The following is a 20,808-nucleotide window of genomic DNA, read 5'->3' as shown; positions in this document are numbered from 1 at the left end:
GAAGTACTCATGATTTTGAATGGATTAAACCCATCAGTTGCAAGACCGAGCCTGACATTTCAAGGATCTCTCGCAAAACGTGGATACTTGTTGTCAAATGACTTCCAAGCTAAATAATCCGCAGGATGCCGTAATAATCTATCATCGGTTCTACCATCACGATGCCACCTCATAGACTCAGCAGTCTTGGAGGACATAAACAATCTTTGTAGCCTAGGTATGAGAGGAAAATATCACAGAATCTTGACCGGTTTCTTTCTTGATCATGCTTGAGCTTCATCCTCAATAACATTTTCTGCCTCCCTACTCATCCATCGAGATTTTACGCATACATGACAAGACTCCTAATTTTTTTGATCACCTCAATACAACATACAATCATTTGGAAAACAATGAATTTTGTCATATCCAAGACCCAAATCTTTTATCATTTTCTTCATATCTTTGCATGATTGAGGGATTTTTGCAAAAAGAAACACTTCTCCTAGTAACTCCAACAATTGCGTAAAGGAGTTACCAGTCCACCCTCTCAGACATTTCAAGTGGAAAGGACCAATGCAGAAAGACAGCTTTGAAAACTTTGATCCTTCATAAAGTTGTTCATTCATTTCATTCAGCAACTTGTAAAACTTTGCCGCTTCTCCATTTGGCTCTTTATCACATCCAATTCTTTCCATCTCAATGAAATCATTAACATCATTCTGACAATAATTTTCTGTAACATACGGTTGATGATTGTGCATATTAAATGCATCTCGTAACATCCCTTCCATTTCATCTTCTCTAAAAGTTTGATGGTGAGAAGGAGAAGAATTAGTCGAATAACTCGTGGAAGCAGATCTATATGATACAAACTCTCCATGAAAGATCCATTTTCTATACCCGAACAAATCCAAAAACAATTAGATGCTCGTACACAACTTCATGAATGTGCCCATTAATGTTAACACGGTTCTTACAAGGGCAAAGAATCATATTCTCTTGGCTTGCATTCAGAAAAGCTAAATTTAGAAAGTTCTCGACTCCATTTCGATATTCGATTCTTACCCTTGAGAAATCCATCCAACTCTTATCCATTTCGAATTTCTGGAGTTTCAAATTCAAATGTTAATTTCTAATATTATAGATAAATTTATAACTTAAACAGAAGTATTACATTTAATTTCACATTTTATTGCTAATACTATAGAGAAAAGTAGAACTAAATAGAAGTTTTAATTTTATTTTTAACTTTTCAATATAAATTGACATCATAATAAATCCACACTAGAGGAATATTGTAATTTCTGGTTTGTGTTAGACTTAAATCTTAAACTTATTTAGCATTTTTTTATGAGTCGACATGTTTTAAGATTTCAATTTAAAGTAATTTATAACTTGAAGAATTCAATTTAAAAATTCATAGAATTAACAAAAAAGACACCCATCTCCTTGAGAAGGCATAGCACGCTTGGACCTTTATATATAATGCAATCATAATAAGTTTGCAGTAGCCAAAAAAATAGTTTGTTGGACAAATTTGAAGTATGCATGTCTCTAGGTTCTTGTGAAACATTTATATGCATAAACTCATCTATATCAAACTCATCCAGAACTTCATCTTCTTCCATAAAAATTAAATTTTTTTGTTGTCAATATATGAATATAAATAATACAAAAAATTAAAAAAACAGAAATTAAGGGCTTACCTCTAATCAAGCAAGATGAGTTCTTCACAACAGATAGCAATAGAGTTAAGTGTACATAATGCAAGACAAACCACCTATTATCGACAACCAAAACAACACAAATAAACCAATACTTCATTTGTCTCTTAAAATCAATATCAAAATGAAATAAGACAACAATACAAAATAAGACAACAAACAAACAAAACCACTTTCTATCATGAACCCACAATTCTCTCCCCACACATACGCTCAAGCATCTCCTCCATCAAAGCCCTAACTTCATGCAATAAAATTATAGAAAATAAAGCATCCTACTAATTGAGATTGAACACTTGATTGATTCATTATTGTCTTGTTTGACATAATAATAAGGAAAATGACTAAGAGTTAGCAAGTAATTTGAAAAGGATGAGAGGTATCAAATCATAAACTAACATTGAACATAGGTTTGTATAAGTCACTTAAGTACTACCAAGGTATCAAATGTGCAAAACTAACCATACATAATTAGCAATTGATTTTATTTATTATTAAGTTCAATATAGTACCTCAATAGATTTTATTTATTATTAAGTTCAATATAGTACCTCAATAGATTTTATTTATTATTAAGTTCAATATAGTACCTCAATAGATTCTTCTTGCGGTAGTGAGCTTAATGCTCGCTCAAATAATTCCCGGATGTTTCTGTCATCATTCAAACATGACTCAAAATCTGCATATCTGCACAAAAGCAGAAATTTAGAAGTGTCTTTATTCATATTGTATGGAATTTATTGCAATGAGAACCTTGTGCCCCCTAGACTCCAGAACGTTAGTAGCATCTACATGGAAGAGAAAGCCAATCAATATGGCAATAAACATCCAACATTTCCAATCACAAGATGGAATAATATTTTTTGAGGGAAATAGAATTGATTAAACAGCCGAAAGGGCATCGACAGAATAATATTGAATAAAATACAAAGTCTTTACATTTTTTTTTATTGTAATCTGGAGACTTAAACATTTAATCACCAGCCAAAGGAAAGAGCAAATTAATTCAACAGCCTGCAGTGCTGTTTCAATTGCAGTACTGCAGGAACAAGTAAAAGATAGACCAATGCTGATGATGCTAAAAGGTCACAGCTCTGTACAGCAGTGCGTTTAAGCTAACTGCAAATCAAAGACTGGTTGCAAAATTTCTCAAAATACTAAAAGCACATAGGTTCAATTGACAAGCCAGTCTATTTGTTGAATAAATGTACTGAAGGAAAATGTATAAATCTTTTTCTACATTGAATGTTAATGTCTTTTTCTTGTTTGCCCTTTTTTAAAGTTTCCTTCGCTCCTAAAACACTACAATCTTCTAAACGACTTTATGTTTTAAATTAAAACTTTTTATAATGATATGATTTATATTTAATTATTATTAGATTATTATTTTTCCCGAGAGGGTTCACCACAACATAAGCCTTAGGAGGGCATATGAACGTCCATAGGAAAGATAGAGCCAAGAGCAGGCCTAGTTCAGTTCCCATACTACTTTCAGGAAATGATGACAATCACCCAACACTTAAGTCCTATACTTATCTGCCAAATTACTCCATAGCTCCTAAGGTACATGTCACTTACCAAGCTTTTATCCCAGTTTCAGGTTGGGGATTTAGACCCCCTCCACACACGGCTGAATTCTTTCTAGACAATTCACAACATCCAAATCGGAGTCTAAGCCTGTGAATCGGTCCGTCCAGTGTCGAAGATCATCGGAACAAGAAGGCTGATGGAAATATTGGAGAAGATGAATTAGACTTGGAGCTTCGATTAGGTCATGATGCATAGTATATTTATATTATAAAGTACCAATAATGAATTTTCTCTATGTACAGTAGTTGTGGATGTATATTCATTATAAAGCACAGGGAATAAGAAGAAGATCATGTTTGTGCAGAATGAAGAAGAAAAAGATGGCCCTGCAAAATGGATTCTGTAAGATGTTCTTTTTTATGCGCTCTTCTTCTATAGTACTTAAAATTCTCTGTAACTTCATGTTTTTGTGAAGTTTTGAACTTGAAATATTGGAATTATTCTGTAATTTTCAGCTGTTTTCTTATATTTGTAAAGTTTTTGAATTTACAGGAAACCTAATATGTTTTGAACGAGGGAAAGAATAAAAAAAAACTTGAAAGGGTACTTATAACACTAAAAAAAACTTCAAAGGATAAATTCGAGATCTAGTCCTATTGTTTTATGCAATCACTTTTAAAATGTGTATAATAGGTCTTCAAGTGATTAATCTCAATATTTACAGCTCTTTTTATGGAATATCAGATGAGATTGCAGAAAAACACTACAATCTTCTAAAGCCATCCAATATTAACTTCCTATAATTTTTTTTTAAACAAATGCAGGTATTCAATCTCCTACTACAAAACTCAATTGTCATAAAATTTGAAACAATTCAAAATCCCTTAATTCGGTCGACCGATGGTTCAAGGTTGAGTAACAATTTCGATTGTGAGGCTGCGTTGGTGGAGAAACTGTGGGTAGGACGCAAAGTGGAGAAGGGTTGTCAAGGACGCAAGGTGAACGACAGCGTGAGGCTGCGCTGGTGGACAAGGTTGCGCTGGTGGACAAGGTTAGGAACGATATTCAATAAAATGGGTAGGAAAATTAGAGCTTTGGAACGATGGGTATTAAATTGTTTAACTATTGCGGCGTTTGTTTATACAAACGCCGCTACTGTAGCATTTAATGGCTGCACTTTTAACATAAACACCGTGTTTATACAAGTCAATACTGGAGTTTTTATACAAACACCGCTATATATCAGTCTATTGTGGCATTTTTATTTTAATTTTGTGGCGTTTTCACTAAAAACGCCGCATTTTTTTAAAATTTAACGGCGTTTGATATATAAACGCCGCTACAAATGCCGCATTTAACCCATTTTAAACATATAACATGTTATATTTAAGATGGCTAGACAATAATGTTTTCTTTTTCTTGCCCTTTCGATTTTATGGACTTCACGTAACTAATTCAAATTGACTCAGGTTGTACACTTGAAATTCCAAACAAGAAATCACACCAATTGCGGCGCTTGAAATTTAAAACGTTGTTAAAGTACAAAGATTTTGCGACGTTTGTTGAAAAAACACCACTATAGATTACACCAATTGCGGTGTTTGCGTAAAAACACTGCTATATTTGGGGATTTTGCAGCATTTTTTTAAAACAAACGCCACTATAGATTAAACATATTGTGGCGTTTCTATATAAACGCCGCTAAAGTACAATTTTTTGCGGTGTTTTGTAAAAAACGCCACATGTATCAAACCTATTGCGGTGTTTGTATTAAAACAGCGCTAATTACCTTTATTTATATAAGATTACTTGATTTTAAATATTTCATTTATGCTCTACATAAACTTAATTTACTATCATGTAGTTTTATCTAATTAACAACAACAATACATTTTAATTAAGACACGATTTCTGCATAAAAATATTTAACAACAAAATACATTAAAAGTTATAAACATTAAAGTTATGCATAAACAGTCTTCACCATATTGTTCACTAGAATTTAGTCTTCATTGCTCCTTCGTGGGGAAAGGACGTAAGAAAGATGTTTTCCTTGTTTGACAACGCATCGTTAAGTTTTTCCTCCGTGTAAACTCTATATGGAGAAACTCTTCATCCATTTCACCAAATAAATCCCCTACATCCGGTTCACCAAGAAGACTCTTTGCGTGCTTCAGTGCTTCACTTGAAACAGATAACGACCTTCCACCTACAGTATGAAACTTGATTGGAGCTGAATCAAACATTAAAAAAAATTAAATAGAAGATAGAAATGTTTACTTGGAGTATCATTAGAGGCAACGTCATCTTCATTGAGGATAAATAATGCTTTTGCAATTGAACCTTCTTTCAAAGCAAAAGAGTTACCAAATTCGGTTCTAAACATCGGGTATTTATCTACTCCTCTATCATCGTTCTCAATAAGCTTCGAACATCCTACATGCGTACGATCTATGAAATTTAAGAGTGTACAATAAAAATATAGCGGCATAAACTTTCAGTGATTATTACCTTGAAGTAGAAGATCGGCCATGGAAGGGTATTGTTGAGTTAATCGATTGACGGAATCGGCCAAGAGGGGGGTGAATTGGCAATTAAAATTTTGGTGAAAGCTTTTGCATAAAATTGAGAGTAATTGCACAGCGATTTAGAGTGGTTCGACTTTATCAACCAAAGTCTATGTCCACTACCTTAGCTATCCACACTAAGGATTTTCCAACAAATTCACTAATTTGTTCTTTCTTTTGAGGCCAAAGAGATAACCTTACAACTCCCTCAAGAATATACCCCAATTATTGAGAACACTCTTTTCTCAAAGAGAAATACAAATTTGCAAACTTACAAGAAAAACCTCACAAGGCAAATATGTTTGCACAATTCTAGAACAAAGAAAGAACACTCAAGAATAAATACAATTGAGCACAATAAGTGTTCTTGAAAGTAAAATGAATATTGAATGAAAAAATAGGCTTGAAATGCTCAGACTTGAGGTTTGATGCTTTCTCTTTGATTCTCTCTTGATTCTAGTTGCTTGATGTTTCTTATTGTTGATCAATGGCTTCTAAGCTTGCTTAAATACACCTTGAATCACTTCTGAACGTTGGGGATGATTAGAGAAGATAATATAGTTGTTTTAGTGTGAAAACAATTAATAAAACAACTTAGAGCGTGGGGGGAATCGGTACCCCCTTTGGGGAATCGGTACCCACTATGGGGAATCGGTTCCCTAAGTGTAAAATTCAAATATTTCGACCATTATACAAGGGGGGAATCGGTTCCCTCCGAGCATACTGGAAATCTCGGAGCCAAACCATTCAGGGGGAATCGGTACCCCCTTGGGGGGGAATCGGTTCCCTCTGAGCAATCTGGAATTTTTGGCTTTGAAATGGTTCGAAATACTTTGTAAAATTATTTTGAAATTGTTTTAAGATTAAAACTTAATTTTACACTTGATTAAGGATTAAAAATGATTTTTGAAATATTTGGAGTAATGTTTTGATATTCGAATAGTTATATCGAATATATTTAGAAAATCATTTGGAAAATCTTAAAATTCATTTAACTTAATTTGTTATATCAAAATATCAAAATGTTTTCAACAATCTCCCCCTTTTTGATATAACAAAACATTTTAGTAATTTTAAGATTTTACTCCCCTTTACTTTAACACTTCTCCCATTTATCATTTAAAAACACTTTTAACACTTCTCCCCCTTTTTGTTAAATCAAAAAGACATTTTAAAGAATCTAAACAAGGTTTTGAAATCATTATAATTTAAGCTGCTAAGATCACAAGCAATAGAAACGTTAGCCATTAGTTTCATAATCAATATTCATAATTAATGTGATATGGCAAAATTGGTCATATTGCTATAATGATGTAAATGATGCAATAATGAATAAATCACACCAAATGTATAAGTTCAAGCCATCCATAAATCCAAAAAAATTCAAAAATCAATCAATCCACACATTCAAACATTCCAAAAATATTCAAAATGTTAAAAACAATAAGTTTGGAGTTCAAAGTAAAAACATGGAATCAAACATCCGTAGGAGGATCGGGATGAGGAAAACGAGCTCGCATAGCGTCCATCTCAAGTGAGAGTGCATCAATACGTTCATTCATCGAAAGGTTGTTTGTGCACATCTCTCGGAGAATTTCTAATTGTTGAGCTCCCATTGTGGATAAATGAGACTCTATAGAAGTAAAGCGCGAATCCATGGTCGCATATCAGAAATCAAATGTCTCCATAAAGGATTGAAAATATGGAGGCATTTGAGTCGATTGTTGTGCGTGCTCCTCGGGCTGCTCAGGCTCATCTTCAGCTTCATCAATATCCCTCATTAATTGTTCAAACTGGGATCTTCGTCAGCTTCAGGTGGAGCTTGTGAAGAACTAGCTCCCGGAGTATTTGCAGAAGATCGAACCCATTCACTGGATTCCTTGTTCTTTATCCATCCCGCTCTCGTTAAGGAAAGAAGATTGATTTGTTTCTTAAGGGGAAAAACGACATCTAGACCGACTCTAATCCCAGCTTTGGAAAACAGATTACTCAAAATGCAACCGTAAACTAGAGATGAACAGAGTTTCTTGTTAGGAATAAGATTTACGGTTTCAACAATTTCAGCAAAAATAATCTGAGGTAGGTTAATTTTAATATTGTTTTTGAAACAATGTAACCACCAAAGATCCAAGGCTCTAAGAGTAGAATAACGACCTCCGAATGGTCGAAACCACCAAGAAATCATTAGATGAAGAAAACATTCATGTAGGTCTAAGACACTCGCACTATCTCTTCTTTTATAACGAGATCCTAAAACCTGTTTTTCATTTGAAATACCACCGTTATCTAATCCGAATGTATTGGCTATGTAAGCCGAGTCAATATATAAGAATTGTCCTAGGAGGTAGAAACGAATTCCTATGGTTTTGGTTTCAGTTTGGTTTTTAACAAAAATGGCATTAGAATAGAAAATACGAACAAGTTGATGATAAACGATAGGTTCAAGGTCAAAGAGTTTATCAAATTTCCACTCTTGTAAAAGAGGAAGATATTTAAAATTAATAGCTAACATAGCTTGACGTGAAGGAATACGTTCTTCCCGGATTTTGTAAGAGTCAAAATATTGATAATACCAAAAACGATGATTTCTAGGACCAGGATGATTGAAACACGAATTTTGGATAGTCAAGTTAGGATCAATGGGATTAGGATTAGAAATTGGAATAGGAGGAAGATTTGGAGGTGGATTTGGTTGACGGTGTGAGCGACTAGATGATGACCTAGCACGTTTAGGATTGGACATGGTTTAGGAAATCGGAATAGAATGGATAACCTGCAATTTAAAACACATGTATGCAATTCAATCAATCCCAAAACTCAATTGAGTCCTCAATATTTCAAGATTCTCTAAATCAATCATAATGGGCAAAGTTTTAGAAAACTTTTGAAAAATACGGTTTTGAGAAACAATATATGTATAGTTTTCATAACAACATAATTTAATCAAAACACAATAATTTAAAAATTAACAATTTTTTTTTAAATTCGAAAATTTTAAAATTTTTTGGAAAATTCTTGTGTTTTTGATGAAATTAGTTGTAATATCTAGTTTCTAATCACTAAACAATCAATGCCCGATCTAAAGTTCATCCTAGAACTAATTAAAACTAGTCCTATGTTCAAAATCAATAAAATAGTGAGTTTAGAAAATTTTACCTTGAAGAATGAGATTGAGTGGATTTTGATGTTGTTTACACGATTTTAATGATGATTGCAAGTTTAGGAGATGATATTTGAAGTGAATTCCGATTAAAATCGATGATTTGAGGCAAGAATGGAGATAGGGAGAGAATTGAGGGAAAACGGCGGCAAGGAAAAGAAGGGTTTTGAACAAAAGCAAGGGTTCTGCCCATGTATAACCAGAACCCCAGGGGGGTATCGATTCCCCTGTGGGGGGAATCGGTTCCCCTTCAAAGGGGGAATCGGTTCCCTCAGGGGGAGATCGATTCCCTCTACACCAAAATGCTAAAATCCGATTTTAAACACCCAAAATGCTAAATTAATTTCCGCTAGTGGTACTGATAACTCATATATTGAAAATTAATCATGTTCAAACAATTAAATTAATCTTTAAACGATATTTGAACATGAAATTAATTTTTCATCAAGAATCATAAACTCCCCCTAACTAATAGCAATGAATGCAATAAAAAAAATACTATTATAAGCATTTTTCATTAATTCTTAAAAAAAATGTTAAATTTTTTTTAAACACTAAGTGAAGATAGGTTAGTCAAACCTAATTCTCTCCTAAGTGTCCAAAATCTTTCCTTGTCTAAGGGTTTTGTAAAGATATCCGCTAATTGGTGCAAAGTATCAACAAATTCTAGAACTACATCTTCCTTAGTGACATGGTCTCTAATGAAATGATGTCTTATTTCAATGTGCTTAGTTCTAGAGTGTTGGATGAGATTTTTAGTGAGACAAATAGCACTAGTATTGTCACACTTGATAGGAATGGTATCTACTTCAATTCCATAATCAAAAAGTTGTTTGTTTCATCTATAAAACTTGTGTACAACAACTACCATCTGAAATGTATTCGGCTTCAGTGGTAGATAATGCAACACAATTTTGTTTCTTTGAAAACCAAGAAATCAGCATATTTCCAAGGAATTGGCAAGTACCGGAGGTGCTTTTCCTATCTAATTTGCATCCTCCATAATCCGCATCAGAAAAAGCATGCAAGCTAAAGTTATAGTCTCTAGGATACCAAAGTCCTAAACTAGGAGTGTCCTTAAGGTATCTAAAGATTCTCTTAACAGCTAGTAAATGTGATTCCTTAGGACATGATTGAAATCTAGCACATAAGCAAACACTAAACATAATGTTCGGTCTACTTGCAGTTAGATAAAGAAAAGAGCCAATCATTGACCTATATAATTTAACATCTACACATTTACCTCCTTCATCTAAGTCAAGCTTTGTTGAAGAGCTCATTGGAGTGTCATGAGGTTTCCCATTTTCCAGTCCAAACTTCTTGAGCATATCTTTGACGTACTTAGCTTGATTGATAAAGATTCCATCTTTTCTTTGCTTGATTTGGAGTCCCAAGAAAAATGAGAGCTCCCCAATCATGCTCATCTCAAACTCACTTTGCATTAGCTTAGAAAATTCTTGGCAAAGAACATCATTAGTAGAACCAAATATTATATCATCAACATAAATTTGAACTACTAATAAATCTTTACCTTTATGCTTTAAAAACAATGTAGTGTCAACCTTCCCTTTTGAAAAACCTTTTTCAATTAAACAATTTGACAATCTTTCATACCAAGCTCTAGGAGCTTGTTTTAAACCATAAAGAGCTTTTGTAAATTTAAGAACATGGTCCGAAAATTTTGAATCTTCAAAACCTGGAGGTTGTTCCACATACACTTCTTCCTTTATAAAACCATTTAAAAATGCACTTTTAACATCCATTTGATATAATTTAAATTCATGAAAACATGCAAATGCTAATAACATTCTAATTGCTTCCATCCTAGCTACGGGAGCGTATGTTTCATCATAGTCTATGCCCTCTTCTTGAGTATACCCTTGAGCAACAAGTCTAGCCTTGTTTCTCACTATATTACCACTCTCATCAAACTTATTCCTAAATACCCATCTAGTACCTACAGTAAATTTATTACTAGATCTTTCAACTAATGTCCATACTTTACTTCTCTCAAATTGATTTAACTTTCTTGCATAGCCATAATCCAATGTTCATCATTTAATGCTTGTTTAATATTCTTAGGCTCTATGCATGAGATAAATGAAACATAATTAAAAATATTTCTAAGAGAAGATCAAGTTGTTACCCCTTTGGATGGATCACCTATAATTTCACCATCCTTGACATAGTTGTACTCTCTTGGATAAGATATTTCCCTTTATTCAATGGTTGGATTCTCAAGAGGATCATGAGTTTCCTCATTTTTTGTTTCTTCCCTTGATGATGGTTTTCCAACGTCATGTCTAACGTCATTTGTATTTATAACACCTACATCATCATTTACACAAGAATCCTTCCTCGGAAGGGGATTATCATCGAAAACAACATGTATAGACTCTTCTACAACTAAAGTTCTTTTATTAAATACTCGATAAGCTTTAGAATTTAAGGAATAACCCAGAAAAATTCCTTCATCACTTTTAGCATCAAATTTGCCAAGGTTCTCTTTACATTGTTTAAAACAAAACATTTACATCCAAAAGGATGAAAATAGTTAATGTTATGCTTTTTATTTTTGAAAATTTCATATGGAGTTTTCTTTAAAATTGGCCTAATCATTACTCGATTTATAACATAACAAGCGGTATTTGTGGCTTCAGGCCAAAAATATTTTGGCAAATTATTTTCACAAAGCATGGTTCTAGCTATTTCTTCTAAAGTTCGATTTTTCCTCTCAACAACTCCATTTTGTTGAGGGGTTATAGGTGTTGAAAAATTATGGCTAATACCGTTAGAGTTACAAAATTCAGTAAATCCAAGATTTTCAAATTCAGTTCCATGATCACTCCTAACACTAGCTATAGAGTAACCTTTTTCATTTTGGATTACTTTTGAAAATGTGATGAATTGTTCTAATGCTTCATCTTTAGTACTTAAAAATAGAACCCAAGTATATCTAGAATAGTCATCTACCAAGACAAATGCATATTATTTTCCACCCAAGCTAGTAGTCCTAGTTGGCCCAAAAAGATCTATATGGATCAATTGTAATACTCTACTAGTTGATACATCATTAATGGATTTAAAAGAAATTCGCTTTTGTTTTCCTTTAGCACAAGTATCACAAATTTTATCATTATCAAATTTAAGCTTAGGCAACCCTCGAACTAAATCACCTTGAATTAGCCGTTGCAAAACACTCATACTAGCATGTCCTAGTCTCCTATGCCATAACCAACTATCATGTTCATCCTTAGCAACTAGGCACAAATTAGTTATATCAATAGAATCTAAATGCACCATGTATATGTTTCTTATTCTATGACCAACAAGCATAATCTGATTAGATGCAATGTCAATGACTTTACAACCATTAATATCAAACATGACATTGAATCCCTTATCACAAAATTGACTAATACTTAATAGATTATGCTTTAATCCATTCACATATAAAACATTCTTAATTTGTACGGAAGAGGTATTACCAATAGTACCAATACCTTCAATGTGACCTTTTGAATTATCACCAAAAGTCACTTCTCCTCCATTTTTAGCGTTAAGCTTAATAAACCGGCTTTTGTCACCGGTCATGTGTCTTGAGCATCCACTATCAAGGTACCATGAGTTTGAATTTATTTCACGTGCCTTGTAGCAATGCTCCTTTTCCTACAAACATAGATTAATTTCTAATTTTTGGTACCCAAATTCTTTTGGGTTCATAATCATTAGTTTCCAAAATCCTAGTCCCCTTAGGTATCCATTTATGTAGGATATCCTTATATTTAGTAGTAATGAGTTCTTTAGGAACCCATATACTTCTAATTATTTTTCCATTAGAGGTTCTTTGGGGACCTCTATGAGTGTAGTTTTTAAAACTTTTTCTAACAAAGTTGGATTTTGAATTTTCTCCATTTTCAAAACGTTTTGTTCCAACTTTATCAAAAGAAATTTTAAGATCATCAATTTTCTTTTGATTATCATCATTGACCTTAGAAAGTAAATTTTGTAAATCCAAATTTTTCTTTTCAAACTCTTCTAGTTTGATTTGCAAATCTTTGATTTTACTTTCAAGATCGTTGTTGGTTTTGGATATGAGTTTATTTTCATTTTTCAATTTTGAAACATCATTTTTTTTATTTTAAAAACAATTTCTCATAATCCGAAGCCAACCCATTATATTCCTCTAATAGCTCATCATAAGATAAATCATCAAAATTAGATGAGTTAGAGGTTACCTTAAAATCTTCCCCGAATGCCATCAAGCACAAGTTTGCTACATCTTGTTCCTCTTCATCGGAACCTTCTTCATCGCTCCATGTAGCCACATGAGCCTTTTGCTTATTCTTTGATTGACCCTTCCTCTTTAATTATGGGCAATCATATTTGACATGTCCTGTCTTTTTGCATTCATAGAAAATAATCGGGTCCTTTTATTTTGGTTCATTTTTTAGGCCTTCATTTCGTTTGAATTTTCTTCCTCGGTAAGGTCTCATCATTTTTCTGAACCGTTTGGCAAACAATGCCATTTCCTCGTAATCGTCATCCGAATCACTCTTAATTTTTGTGGATTTGAGAGAAACTCTAATATTTTTCTTCTTCTCCTTTGGTGTCTCTTCAATATTATCAAGGTCCACCTCATCTTCAAGCATCATTTCATAAGTGAGGAGTGAACCGATTAGCTCTTCAAGAGTTAAAGATGTTAGATCCTTAGAATCGATTATTGACGTATTCTTTGATTGCCATGATTTTGGGAGGGAGTAGACTAACTTCCTCACAAGCTTTTCATTTGAAATGATCTCTCCATATGATTTGAGACCATTGACAATCGTTGGAAATCTATCTGTCATAGCTTTGATATCTTCATTTGGTTTCATCCTGAAATTTTCATAGCTATGCGTTAGAATACTAATTTTAGATTTCTTTACCTCATCGGTACCTTTATGAGTGACTTGAAGTTTGTCCCATATTTCTTTGGCGGTTGTACAAGATGAAACTCTTCCGTATTCATCTGGTCCAAGAGCACAAAATATGATATGGATGGCTTTGGAGTTGAGCTGGAACATTTTTGTCTCTCCTTCACTCCATAATCTTGGATGAGTGAGAGGCTTGAAGTATCCTTCTTCTACGACATTCCATGCTCCCATGTCACTTGCTTGAATGAAGTACATCATTCTATTCTTCCAATAGGCATAGTTAGCCCCATTGAAGAAAGGAGGCTTGTTGACGGGCATCGAATCGAGATCGGAGTCGAAGTTTGAAGCGGAGGCCATTGATGACTTTGATTATCGATATAACTCTTCCCGAATCGACTCAAGAGGCGATTAAACCTTCAAATAAGTTAGGCCCTGATGCCAATTGTTGAGTTAATCGATTGACGGAATCGGCCAAGAGGGGGTGAATTGGCAATTAAAATTTTGGTGGAAGCTTTTTCAGAAAATTGAGAGTAATTGCATAGCGATTTAGAGTGGTTCGACTTTATCAACCAAAGTCTACGTCCACTACCTTAGCTATCCACACTAAGAATTTTCCAACAAATTCACTAATTTGTTCTTTCTTTTGAGGCCAAAGAGATAACCTTACAACTCCCTCAAGAATATACCCCAATTCTTGAGAACACTCTTTTCTCAAAGAGAAATACAAATTTGCAAACTTACAAGAAAAACCTCACAAGGCAAATATGTTTGCACAATTCTAGAAAAAAGAAAGAACACTCAAGAATAAATACAATTGAGCACAATAAGTGTTCTTGAAAGAAAAATGAATATTGAATGAAAAAATAGGCTTGAAATGCTCAAACTTGAGGTTTGATGCTTTCTCTTTGATTCTCTCTTGATTCTAGTTGCTTGATGTTTCTTATTGTTGATCAATGGCTTTTAAGCTTGCTTAAATACACCTTGAATCACTTCTGAACGTTGGGGATGATTAGAGAAGATAATATAGCCGTTTTAGTGTGAAAACAATTAATAAAACAGCTTAGAGCGTGGGGGGAGTCGGTACCCCCTATGGGGAATCGGTTCCCTAAGTGTAAAATTCAAATATTTCGACCGTTATGCAAGGGGGAATCGGTACCCCCTTTGGGGGAATCGGTTCCCTCCGAGCATACTGGAAATCTCGGAGCCAAACCATTCAGGGGGGAATCGGTACCCCCTTGGGGGGGGAATCGATTCCCTCTGAGCAATATGGAATTTTTGGCTTTGAAATGGTTGAAATACTTTGTAAAATTATTTTGAAATTGTTTTAAGATTAAAACTTAATTTTACACTTGAGTAAGGATTAAAAATGATTTTTGAAATATTTGGAGTAATGTTTTGATATTTGAATAGTTATATCGAATATATTTAGAAAATAATTTGGAAAATCTTAAAATTCATTTAACTTAATTTGTTATATCGAAATATCAAAATGTTTTCAACAGGTATGAAGCAATAGGAGTTTCTTTCAGGTCATCATCAGGTTCCTTCGGCAAGTACGGACCGATAGCCTCCCAACGATAATTTGATCCATCGTCAAAGCAAATACGCCATGTGGACATTCCGGTGATAATTTCTCTTACTGAAGGCAACACCTGCTCTTTGTACCACAACCATTTGTTCATGTTTTCAAAAGCTAATATTTTCCTATTCAAAAGCTATTATTTTCCTATTCGAAAGCGGAAAAACACTGCTCCCAAGCAGTAAAACCAGTAAAACACTATGTATAGATATTGTTTTCCTATTCGAAAGCTATTATTTTTCTCAATTACATTAGCTTTCTGGGTTTCCCCATTTTCAAAATACCATCAAAAAATAAATGAAAAATTGCAGTACTGAAAGAAGGGATCAAACCGTGCAATTGTGAGATAACTGTTCGCCGGTGAGAGGGTCGATTTGGTTGCCAGGACAGATAGAAGACGACTTCTCTTGGAATCGTCTGACGGTCTTTGTTGTACTAGAGAAATCCCTTTTAGGTAAGCAACATTGAAATGATATTAGGGATCGGGCAGGAAAAAAGGGTGGAGCATATATTTACCCTTTTGCGGCGTTTTAAAAAAACTCCACTATATTACATGCTTTTGAGGCATTTGAATAACAAACGCCACTATTGATGATCCCTATTATGGCATTTTTCTAAAAACGCCACTATAAACAATAACATTGTGGCGTTTATCAAAAAAACGCCGCTAAATTACTACTTTATAGCAGCGTTTTTTACATAAACACCACTATGAACAACCCTATTGCAACATTTATTTGATAAACGCCATTACATTACTATTCTATAGTCTCGTTTGTTGGAAAAATGCCAGTATAAACAACCTTATAAACACCGCTAAATTACTACTATATTACGGCGTTTTTTGAGAAACACCGCTAAATTACTATTATTTTGCGGCGTTGTTGAAAAAACACCACTATAAAAATCTCTATAACGGCGTTTTTTCTATAAACGCCGCTAAATTACCACTCTATTGCGGCGTTTGTTGGAAAAATGCCGCTAAAGTATCATTTTGTGGTATTTAGATTGTAAACGCCGCTATATCCTGAAATTTTGTAGTTTTTTCTCTTCAAACGCCGCTAAAAACGCTGCTACAGAACACTTTTGCTTAGTGAACAAGACCATTGAAAAGGCTAGGAGGAAGCTTAGAGGTGTCATCGCTGAGAAGAACTGTGCTCCCATCATGCTCCGATTGGTGTAACCTCTCTCTCTCTCTCTCTCTCGCTTCTTTATCTATCGTCTGGTTTTAATCGTAAGGTAATGGTGGAGGACAGGTGGCACTCAGCTGGAACTTTTGATTGTCAGACCAAGACCGGAGGTCCATTCGGTACCTTGAAGCATGCTGCTAAGGAGCTCGCACATAGCGCTAACAACGGCCTCGATATTGCCGTCCAGCTTCTGGAGCCGATCAAGGAGCAGTTTCCTACTATCTCTTACGCGGACTTTTATCAGGTATTTCACTTTTATTTGTTAGCTTTCATGCTTGTTCCATTTTGAGAGGTGTTGAACCTGAACCTTTCTTTCTGCCTTCTGGTTTTTGATTCATTTGTAGCGGGCTGGTGTTGTCGCTGTTGAGGTCACCGGTGGACCTGAAATTCCCTTCCATCTCGGGAGATTGGTCAGTCATTTCAATAATACATTATTTGATTTTAATATAAACTAGCTAGTTTTTCTTTTATATTGAGAACAAGTGTGGTTTTTATATGAATGCGGGACAAGAATGAAGCAGCACCTGAGGGCCGTCTTCCTGATGCTACCAAGGGTTAGTATTAATATCAGATATCGTATAAGATTGCGTTTGATATTTTACATTCTTGTGTGGATAATGTTTGGTAGGAGCTGATCATTTTAGGCAGGTTTTCGTTACTCAAATGGGTCTTACCGACAAGGACATTGTTTCCCTTTCTGGTGTCCACACCCTGGTATCTTTCCTTGAAGCTTGAATTGTGATTTGCCTCTTATTCTTATCAACTAAAATTTGGTGTATATTTGATGCATGGACTATCAATCCTCTCATCTTTGACAACTCATACTTCAAGTGAGTTTCAATATATCATTTTGAAAACAAAACAACTGTGTTCGACACATCAAAATTCGAATAAATCATGATAATCACACACAACTGTTGTTGGAGATATTGTTTCAAACCCACAAATCCCCAAAACGGACAGCAGCTAAAGTCGGGTCATGCTTACCATCATTAATTGAAAATGCAAATCCATTTTGTAATGAACAATCCGTAGCAAATTGATGAATATTTTGCAGGGAGCTGTTGGGTGGGAAGAAAGACCATCTTTTGCAGCTGCCGACTGATCAAATTCTGTTGTCTGACCCAGTATCCCGCCCCTTGGTTGAGAAATATGCAGCCGTAAGCAACAATATATAAATGAGAATCTTATTTTCAGGCCAGGGTTGTTGAATTTGGTCATTTGCAGGATGAGGATGCCTTCTTTGTTGATAATGCTGATGCTCACCTGAGGCTCTCCGAACTAGGGTAATACTTCCATTCTTTTGGTCTTGGTTTTTCAGTAAAATCGCATGATCCCACAAGTAAAAACGTTTTTACATGGTGTTGCTGATTTGCTGATGCATCAACATAAACCTGCTGCTTGCAACAATATTTACTTGCACAGCTGTTTTGCGTTTTTTTATAATCTCTCCCAACCTAAATTACTAGGCACGTGTTGCTCCAAGGATTTTTTTAGTCTTTTTCTTTTTTGGTTTAAAAAGATTGGGAGCAAGCTTTTTGTTAATAATACAGAGAATGCGCAGTTTGTTGTTAATTCTAGGCAAAATGGTATATAAAGTCACTTTTTTTAGTTGCTTTTTATTTTCAAGGACAAATAAAAAAAAATACCAAACATTGAGGGTTGATTTTGCCATTATACTCTTAAGTTTGCCCCCTTTTTCCTGGTTAATGGTTTAATGTGATGACAACTATAAGGTTTTAGCCTCAAATAAATGCTAAAAATGATTATGTTGTGGAGTTATACACGAAAAAAAATGAACAAATCAGTTTTAACATGTATTGCATATTACAATTTACGTTGGCATGATTTTTGGAAATACCAAAACTGGCTCGTTCAAGAAACATTATGACACCATTCTCACTCTACAAGAATATTGATTTTGTTACCTCTTGCATCAAAACTGTATTTTCTTGCATGTGCTGCCCACTTATTATGAACACAATATGGAAGAGAGGTGGAGAAGATGATAGAATTTGATGCATTATTATTATTTATATGAAGATGGTGTGATTTAAATCACTGGTGCAACAATAAAGAAAATTTCAATTCATTTCAAGTTTTAACTCAAAATCAAATTCAAGAATTTTTCGTAACAACTCTTGTTCTTTGCTAAGGGGGCATACATCATAGTGGTTTCATGTTCTTACTAATGAGTAAAAGGTATCTGGACTTTCAGCCACTTCCAAGTAAGAACGTAATTTGGAGTTAGCCCCACCTTGACCCTCCCAAATTATTAAAATTACATTTTGACCCCACTGATCGCAGAACTGCTTTTAAACTGTTCAATAATTTAAATTCTTGCCACAGCTTGCAAGTCCATGAGATGGGTACACTTGCACGTGCACTTGTACTGAAATTGGTGCAAGGGTCAATTAGATTACAGTTCATCTCCAAAGCCGATCAATAATGCTGTTGGACAGATTGTGCGCCAAACTGTGAAGCCACGTCCGTTCTCATAAACAAGATTGGGTGGAAGAAGCCATTGCAATAGTTCACGACTTCCTTCACCCTGGATGGATCATAGTGGCTGGCACCGGCAGTTCAACTACAACTTTCCTTCTCCTCTTTACTTTTTGTAGACACCCGTTTTTGTCCGGGTTTTAATTAGGCTTATTAATATATTATTATTATTATTATTATTATTATTATTATTACATTTTAATTTACGTTGTGTAGGCCCAATTTACAAGGACCCAGAATACAAACACTCAAGGCCACTAGAACCCAACTGGAGCCGAGACCCGAGGCCCAAGATCCGACCCGGTCTAGGCCCAACATTCATGTAACATCCCAAAAACCAAAATAGTGACTAAAACGTAAGTTTTTGAAACTTGGTGTCTGAATTCGAAAAATTGATAAATTTAAGGACTTAATTGGAGAATAGTGGTGTTGGATTTAGTAGTTAATTTTGGAAATGGAAAGGGTATAATGGTCATTTGATAAGAAAGATTTTTTACATTTCCTTTTATGGATATAAATCACGTGGAAATGGGAAGAAAGGAAAGAAAAGTTCGAAGACTTGGGGTTAGTATCTTCTTCTTCCCGTGACTTCATGGGTAAGGTGATTTGGTGTCAACTTGGTTATTTTTTTCATTTTTAAGTTGTTTTTTATTCTTTGGGTATTAAGAAAGCTTAATGAAACTTACGGAGAAGTAAACACTCAAAGGTGGATGAGTTATAAAAGATAAGTAAAATGAGTTTTTGAGTAAATTATTGAAAAAGAAGAAGTAAATAGATTTTGAAGTTGAATTTGACTAGTCGTGAGTTGATATAAGAGATTCAAAGTGTTAGAAATGAATTTGGAACATGTTGATAAATTGGTAAGATTTTGTTTTTTAGTTTTAAGAATTATGATGAGATATTGAAGATGATAAGGTGTTATGGTGATAAAAGATGGTTTAAGTATATTTAATTGAGTTTAATGGTATGAAGGGAAGGATATAAGAGGATTTTAAGCAAAATGATGATAATTTTCGGGGTAGTGAAGTAGAATCTGGGTTAGTAGTGTCGGTATTGGTTGAGTAAGTACCGATACTACAAGGCAATATTAAGTGATAACTATGTGTGGGTATTGATATTGCATGAACAATATCGATACCATAAGGCATGAATGGGATAAATCTTCATGGGGTATCGATATTTAAGTGGTAGTATCGGTACCATGGGTATCTATACCAATGTGGAGGTATCGGTACCATTCTTGAGATGAAATTACAGAATCGAAATTGGGTATCTATACCGTGGAAGGGTATCGATACTACAAGCATAGAGGTATCGATACTGTACTTGTAGTACCGATACCATTTAAGTTGGAAATTAGAAATTATTGCTTTATTTAATTTGCATTAGTAAGAATCTTTTCGAGTAATTCGAATCCCGATATTTATTGGATTGTTTATTCATGTAGATGTCAATCGGAAGCAAGTACCTGATGAGTCAACGAGATAAGATCGAACAAGAAAGAGATAAGTGCATGACTTGGACTAGTGAGGCTAAGGTGAGTGCATACTAATTGGTATATGATGTGTATAGAAATAAGACTCGCGATGAGTCTATTTCCAATATTTGATTGCATGAATCTATGAAAGTTAGTATGTGCTTGATATGATTGTTATGTA

At 34.3% G+C, this 20,808-nt stretch overlaps 1 pseudogene; it reads left to right on the top strand.

The window, feature by feature from the left end:
• Window positions 1-3,137: 3,137 nt before the first annotated feature.
• On the top strand, window positions 3,138-19,097 carry LOC120199211 (annotated as a pseudogene).
• The last annotated feature ends 1,711 nt before the right edge of the window (window positions 19,098-20,808 follow it).

This window comes from Hibiscus syriacus, unplaced genomic scaffold, assembly GCF_006381635.1.
Source record: "Hibiscus syriacus cultivar Baekdansim isolate YM2019G1 unplaced genomic scaffold, ASM638163v2 tig00005406_pilon, whole genome shotgun sequence".
In the NCBI taxonomy this organism is placed as follows: domain Eukaryota; kingdom Viridiplantae; phylum Streptophyta; class Magnoliopsida; order Malvales; family Malvaceae; genus Hibiscus; species Hibiscus syriacus.
The sequence above is the reverse complement of the archived record's forward strand: the minus strand, read 5'-3'. Positions and strand labels throughout refer to the sequence as shown.